At 43.0% G+C, this 7,024-nt stretch overlaps 1 long non-coding RNA gene across 1 annotated transcript; it reads right to left on the bottom strand.

The window, feature by feature from the left end:
• Positions 1 to 1,496: 1,496 nt before the first annotated feature.
• On the bottom strand, positions 1,497 to 1,930 carry LOC142369361 (uncharacterized). Its single transcript, XR_012767594.1, has 3 exons — positions 1,877 to 1,930; positions 1,673 to 1,770; positions 1,497 to 1,585 (listed from the first exon to the last, which is right to left on the bottom strand). It is a non-coding gene; the product is annotated as an uncharacterized LOC142369361 (long non-coding RNA).
• Between the last annotated feature and the right edge of the window lie 5,094 nt (positions 1,931 to 7,024).

The following is a 7,024-nucleotide window of genomic DNA, read 5'->3' as shown; positions in this document are numbered from 1 at the left end:
TATATACCTATTTTCAAGAGGTTCTAGAGGTCTAACTTCAAGAAGTCGAGGTACAACATGGGCCATCACACCGGTACAAGAAGCAAATACTCTGCATCAAAAGTACATCTCATCTGCATCTTTAGCTACTTGATTAATAGCAAATCTCAGTTGCTGATTTGGTCTCTCTATCAGCTTCCTTTTACTCTTCACACCCATACTGTGCCACTACACTGGAAAAAATCTAAATCTTACCAAGTATATTTGTCTCATTGAGTATCTCATTACACATATAAGACACAATTGCCTAACAAGTACCATTTCAGCCAGATATAGGGACTTGTTTGAATACAATACATCTTGAACATCTTGTTAAGTGAAAAAGTCTTGAAAACATCTTGTTTTAGGTCATATTTCACATGAAACAAGCTTTTTTTTTCATTTGAAGAGGTTTTTAAGCTAATTTCAAGATCACCTTTACCTCAAAAGTCCTAAATATCACATTTTATTTCAAGAAATCTTGACAAGCCGATTTTCACTAGTTCCATTGGCTTATTTTTGGAGGGGCATTTTTTCCAGTGTACTGTCGTTTGTATGAATATTATTCAATGCAATTCAATAAAGACAGTGTTGTAGTAGCCTTCTTCAAGAGTCATTGTCAGCACCATTGGTATAAAGCATGTTCAGATGCACTGCACGAAAAGAGGGATTTGTGTCACTGTGGACGGCAGTGAACATCCGCGAATTTGCCTAATTTTCGGACGCACCTGGGCGCTTGCAGGCAGACAAACTTTAAGTTTGTTGAGCGAGAAAATCGTCGGAAACAAACCCGACTCGCGGCGGGCTCTCACAGCGGGGTGCTAATGGCTCAGCGATTAGCACCCCGCTGTGAGACTGCCTGGACCTCTCACTGGCCTCGCTGGTATTGGACGAAAAAGGCACGTGATTACATAAAAAAGCTCCTGTAAAGCTGACCGCCCATTGGCCAATAAGGTTAATATATGCATACTTTATATGGGCATATCATTCAGCAATTATGATTAATAATTGTGATTATGATTACTAATATTCCTGGGATGTTTGTGCACTTCATATATTCACGTCATTCTTATAAGCTGCACTATGACTAGGCTATGAATGCAGGCATGAATGACGTGAATCTATTGAGGAAATGAAAAAGGAAACTTTTTTTTTTTAAAGCGCTTTTATTGCCACACCACACAATGTACATAGCTTACATTGTAATAAGAACCATATTGATAATAAAGAATTGAAAACTATATACACACACACTGCTGTAGCCTACAATATACACAATAAGCCTAAACGCCGCCGTTTGGAATCCGCATTCTTCGCATTACTCCGGTCCCTGCAGGGTCTGCGGGAGTTGTCAGACGTCCTCATCCTGGATCAGAAGCTGGCTTCTGGGAGCTGTTGGAATAACCAATAAATAATCAAAACATAGTCTAGCCATGCACAGCATATTGACAACTTGTCTACAGCGTATATGTTCTTACTCTCTTTCACTCTTCTGTGGTGAGACTGTGAGTATTTCGGGTTGGCTTCAAGACGCGCCTGTAGCACAGCACACAGGTCCGTCACGCAGCTGAAAAAAACAAACAAGAGGAATGAATAAAATGACCAGTGCTTAAAAGTGTCAGTGCCAGCCGTGGTAAAAGTCAGCGCCGCTCACCCTCGATAGTGTCCCCGTCTACCTCTCTGAAGTTCGGACTGTTTGCCACCGCCTCCTTCAAGCGACTCGTTACATCCATATTGTGAGGTGACAGTAGCCTGTAAAAACAATAGTCCTATGGTTAATAAAAAAAAACTGCATTGACGTAACGTAACATCGGGTCCAACTCAACTAGATATTGGGAGAACATTCACTTATTCTTACCCTTGACCTGGATTATAATGCCACGGTGAGTTATGCAGGCGGCGAACTGCTTCCTATAAATTGAAAACACGAAATTCATTTTTTTAAATAAAGCAACTCACACTGGTTTTCACGTGATGGACACAATTAAGTTGAGTTTAGCCTAAAGCCACAGTCAATAACCTACTCTTACCGCAATTTTCGGATTCTGTATCCGCCTTCTCTTGGGGGTGCGCTCTTCAACTTCTCTGGAATGTAACTTCAGTCCGTTCTCGACGGCCATCTTGCCTCCAACCTAGCGAATCTCTGGTCGATTCCCTCCAGAACCCTCTCCACGACCGTATCCACAGTGCTGGCCACCATACGAGACATTCCGGTCATAGCATTCAACAGGACTTTCATTTTATCTGCCTGTAAGCAAGTGAGTAAGTAAGTTTAATATACAGCACATTTAAAATCAGCGAGAACTGTCCCAAGTGCTGTACAGTGTCAACAAGACTAAAATTAAACAATCAAATGGTCATGTGCAAGTAGAAAAAAACACACAAACCTGTAGACCCGCAGAGAGTTGCTGGGGAGTTGAAAGCAAGTCGTCTTCCAGCCATTGTATTCCGCAAACCAGGGCAGTTTTCACAGCACGGGACCTCAGCGATTACTGTCTGCCTTGTTGCCGCCAGATCTGCTCCTTAAACTTTTTGTCTACACTGCACGACACAATGTTTCTCATACGTGATTGAACGAGAGCTTATGCGAGCCGTTAAGCTCCACCAATCATATGCGTATACGTCATTACACGGAATACTCGCGAGACAACCTCCCGTCCTTTTGCTATTTGATGTTGTCTGACCACAGCTGGCAATTTGCACTGTTTTGACACAAAAATGGACTCTGCAAAGACAAAGAAAAGACCTCGGCGATATTGTGACCATTGTGACACCGAATTAAGCCATACACAATAAAACACTGAGCGCACTACTGCACATTATGTATACAGGCCAGATTTCTATATTTTTATTTCTATATTTCTATTTTATTTAAGAAACCTTTTAGAATATTGCTGTTGCATGCTTATTTTATCTTTATCTTATCTTTATTATTATACATTTGGACATCCAGTGCGGGCAACAAAGAAAAGAATTTCATTGTTCAGGGAAACACGTTTCTAACTGCACATATGACAATAAACCTTTGAATCCTTGAATCCTTGAATTTTGCCCAAAAAAAGCGGTATTACAAAAGAGGTGTTTGGGAGGAAAAAAAACAGATATGCATCACCTGTCACCAGCAGACAGCGTGCACCTCTTCTTTTTCAAGACAACACAGCAACAAACTTGGCTGGAGTTGGAGGTGATGGTCAGGAACGTGTAGAAACAGGCCTGCCCACCCCCCACCTCACCTCACCCCACCCCACTTGAAAATGACTGTGGCAGCTCCTGACCTGATCACTGGCATTTACATATTAAAGGCTCTCCTAAGTAGGGGAGGGGAGGGGGGCATGGGGGAGCAGTTGCCAGGTCAATTTGCGACAACTTGGGCCAAGTTTTCACTTACCACCGCAAATGCAGGGGCTTAACGTATGCGGACATGTAAGGGGCCACATACATCCACAAATCCCTCTTTTCATGCAGTGATGAGGGGAAGAAACATGAACAGTAATAGATGTAGATTGAGGAAAGCTCATATAATTATTTAAGGTGGGTGTTACCGTGTGTACGGTCCAGGAACACTGTGAATCCCAATGAACGAACAGAAAAACAGGAATGTTGAAAGCCGCAGGCTCCAGGCATAACTCATTGGATTCTGCTTTGTACACGTGCACACTCTATGAATGGCAATAAAACTATGGACACAATTCATTTCTGTGTCTCTCCAGTAAGAGAAATCTAACCCATGAATATGTCTCTTTAAAGCCAGAAAAGAGCAAAAGTTAGGGGATTATAAATGTCAAAAGCGTATTCATAATTTGGTGCCCACGAGTGTCTCTGCAAAACTACATGCTAATCTGTCCTGTTGATATATTCGCGATCAGTGGAGCTACATTAAAAGCCAGGAGATCAGCAATTTCATTAGGATTTCTTCTCTGGGTGCCTCCGAAGCAGTCAACCAAAGAAGGCCGATAGTCTGAAATACGAATAAACAAACTAAAATGCAATCAGGCGTGCGGGAAGGCGTTTAATCGATATTTTAATAAACTTTCGACTTATCCAGTCCTACTTTGTCTGCCTGTGCACTTTTGCAGCTTCGAAGCTCTCATCTCGACCTACAATCCAGGCTTGATCCCCCATAGCTGAAAATATGTAGCCACTGAAGACCTATTTGGCCTGCCAATATGGCCACTGAGTGAGATGCTAAAACCACTCACTGAGCGATAACTGTGCTAATGAAATGCCAAGTGTAAATATAAAGACATTGGAGGCTGATGTAAGGACACAATTAGGTACGAGATTGCCTATGAGCATAAATTTCAGAGGACAGTTACGACTTTGAAGAGAAAAGACTATGTTCTCTTTTGCTGTTTAATCTCCCGACTGTGCTATCTGACATAAACATGATGTGGTGGAATTATCATACTTGCCTCAGTTAGCTATTTTAGCCTCAGCTCCTGGACAGTATTGGCTGCAACTTGATGAATGACTTAATAACAGCTCTGCATCCAGTTTTTTTTTTCTACAAACGAGCAACCTGCCGTCACTGCAAAACAGATCAATCCTCCCAGTCCAGCCTATTCCAACATAAGGTGCTCAATTCCAGTCCAATTGTTTGATGGACTCCCAACATGAATCTGGGAAGGTGTTTGTGGAGGGATTGTTAATCACAACAAAATGATGACATATCCAAATGGATTCAGATCAAGATGTCGTTAAACAGCTCCTGTGCTCGAGCGACTCCATTCGGCTTTGAAGGTTATGCCAGCATACGATGCCTATGTTTTGAAATTACGAGTATTTTTTTAACACATCAGAGACTGTAATTGCTTGTTCATCTATCATTTGAATTCTGAGTTGTAGTTAATGGTACTGAAGCTTGTTTGTCACTGGATGATCTGCCCAGGGTGCCGCAGCAGTGCCCAGGTTGGTACTGCTCATGTTCAGTGTGTTCTCCAGGTTTGCACAGGCGGTGCCTTGAGCGGCAGTGGAAGGCATTCAAGCTGGCCGTGACCGCGGGGAATGAGGGCGGAGATCGGGTTGGGAAGGGGCCACTGCAGCAGATGTTTCCTGTCCGCCCGACGGGGGGGGAGAGGGGGCTGAGAGCATTTGATGACACAGAAGAGGGGATTGGTGACCTCTGCTCCCCTCTTTCTCACACCTCCCTCTCCCGACATGTGTCAGTCAGTGCCAGGTCAATATGGTGGCCCAGTGCGCCTGCCGATCTGCCATGTGCTTCCAAGGCAGGGACTGGCAGTGCTGCGCAGCACCGCTCACCAGCAAGAGTCATTTTTTTGCCCCCTTCACCTGCCAAGTGTGCTGGGACCACGAGAATGAATGAAACCTTGTGGATAAACAAACACAGCTGACGAGCATATGGAATCTGATGAGCACATCAGAGACCAGAGCTTGATGTTTTCTCTCTGCTTTCTTTCCCTGTGTAGGTAAAAGTCTACTTCCACATGTCAAACCTGGATACCCACATGTTGACACATAAACAATCAGGCTCCCACACATACATGAAATTGCACCTATTTTCCTCTCACACCCCCCAACCTTCGCTCTCCATTTGATGCTCCAGCTACCAGCTCACACCCACCCAGAGTCACATCACCCGACCACTGCAGTTTATCCCATTTGTAACACATGGCTGGCCATCTTGCAGCAATGACCAAAGGGAATGCCACTAAGCCAAGCAGAGAGAAAGGGCTGTTTGGGGGGTTTACAGCGGCCGGATGAAGGGGTGGGTTGGTGGACTGAAGCAGCGTTTGGCTCGGTCTGGTTGGCTGCGATTGGTGTCCACTCTTCCAGAAGCCCTGCAGCGATGGCGGACACGATGACTCTGTCCGCATTTTCCCTGCCATCCATAATGTGTGTGTGAGTGTGAGCAAGCAAACACGTTTAGGGGGCATATAACTAGTGACAAAGACACTGACAATGTCCATAGGGGCTGTGTGAGCGGGCAGCCAAGGGGCAGTTGTTTCAGTAAGTGGATGTAGCATTTCATTTAATCATATCATAACATTTATCCTGCGCTTGCATTATCTTATGTTTTTGTGTATCTTTGGGACCCTTTGCACTGTAAATCCAGCTTAAGATTTCTTTATGGGAAAAGGTTTAAATGACACCGAATTTCAAAATGAATTCTTACTTTTCAGTAAGTTAAAACTTCACATTGTCTAATTCAATGTCTCATGTAATGGCCATGTTCTAAACAGCCATATATATCAAAGGCACATACGAGGAGGACTTAAGTTTCCCCCAAAACATGTAGAATTAATATGAATCTTGTGTTTGTTCTAGGCTTGTATACAAATCCAGCTTGCCATACACTATTAAGGCATTTTAGAACGTGTGCTGCTTATATAGAAAAATGAATGTTTCGGATTTTGCCTCTTTTGCTAAGTTGATAGTTTAGAAATTGAAAAGGAAATATTTGGAGAAAGTGGTCATGCACTTAAATTCTCCACTCACATTCAACTGGGACATGGCAGTTACATTCTATATCACATATCTTAAGGACTAGGCCACCAGATGGCCTAAGCTTTCTTATCTTAATGATGTGTAGGGGGTGTCCCGCTTTGCACAAATCTCGGTAAAGCCTAACTTATACTGGGGGTTTAAGAGGGATTTTCACATCTGTGCAGCAGTGAATATCTGTGTGAGGTAAATTTTGTTATCTACTTTATGACCACGTGCAGCCTAAAATTCATTTCTGAGTGGACAGTCCTGAAAACATGTCCATTTGTATGTTGAATAAACAGAATTGTGTGTATTCTCCCTGTCTGCATCCATATCTGGAATGGATTTGGCACTAAAAAGTCTGTCCCCCTGAAGGACTGGAGTGTTCATGCAGAGAGTTTGTTTACGTCCTGTCTAAACCTTCCAACAGTTCAACATAGACAAATTCAACACAAAAAGAAAAGTATGATACCTTTAATTAGGGCTGTGATGACATTGTATAGGAAAATATCCCTAAATCCTCATAGATTTTTCTTTAAAAAGCAATGATACAACGAATGCT

Source organism: Odontesthes bonariensis, chromosome 19, assembly GCF_027942865.1.
Source record: "Odontesthes bonariensis isolate fOdoBon6 chromosome 19, fOdoBon6.hap1, whole genome shotgun sequence".
Taxonomy (NCBI): domain Eukaryota; kingdom Metazoa; phylum Chordata; class Actinopteri; order Atheriniformes; family Atherinopsidae; genus Odontesthes; species Odontesthes bonariensis.
Note: the sequence above shows the minus strand (reverse complement) of the source record. Positions and strands in the feature narration are given on the sequence as shown.